The following is a 311-nucleotide window of genomic DNA, read 5'->3' as shown; positions in this document are numbered from 1 at the left end:
GCAGCAGCTGCTGTTGCTGCTGCAGCAGCTGCTGCTGCAGCTGTGTTTGGACTTAGAAGCAGCTGTTTTCATCGAGTGTCTGTACAGCAGAAAAAGCTCGCGGGGTAGAGTAACTCAGAGCACTCATTGTGTTTTTTATTTCATTTATATCGTCTACATCCTGATCTTGTTTTTTATTTCGTTTTTTTATTATACATGTTTTTTTCTATTTCGTTTTTATATTATTAATGTTTTTTTTTATTTATTATAAGAAGAAGACAACAGTTCTCCTCTGTATGATTGAGAAAGCAGCAACCAGCAACACTACAGTA

The 311-nt window shown here is 36.3% G+C and overlaps 1 protein-coding gene across 1 annotated transcript in view; it reads left to right on the top strand.

Moving 5' to 3' along the window:
- EMH_0033980 (uncharacterized protein) overlaps positions 1-311 on the top strand; it is a gene marked incomplete at both ends in the record, with an annotated part of 11,182 nt that overhangs the window by 9,710 nt on the left and 1,161 nt on the right. The gene's annotated exons all lie outside the window — the stretch shown is intronic.

This window comes from Eimeria mitis, genomic scaffold (genome assembly GCF_000499745.2).
Source record: "Eimeria mitis Houghton genomic scaffold, Emh_scaff1296, whole genome shotgun sequence".
Classification (NCBI taxonomy): Eukaryota; Apicomplexa; class Conoidasida; order Eucoccidiorida; family Eimeriidae; genus Eimeria; species Eimeria mitis.
This window is presented reverse-complemented; position numbering and strand designations above follow the sequence as displayed.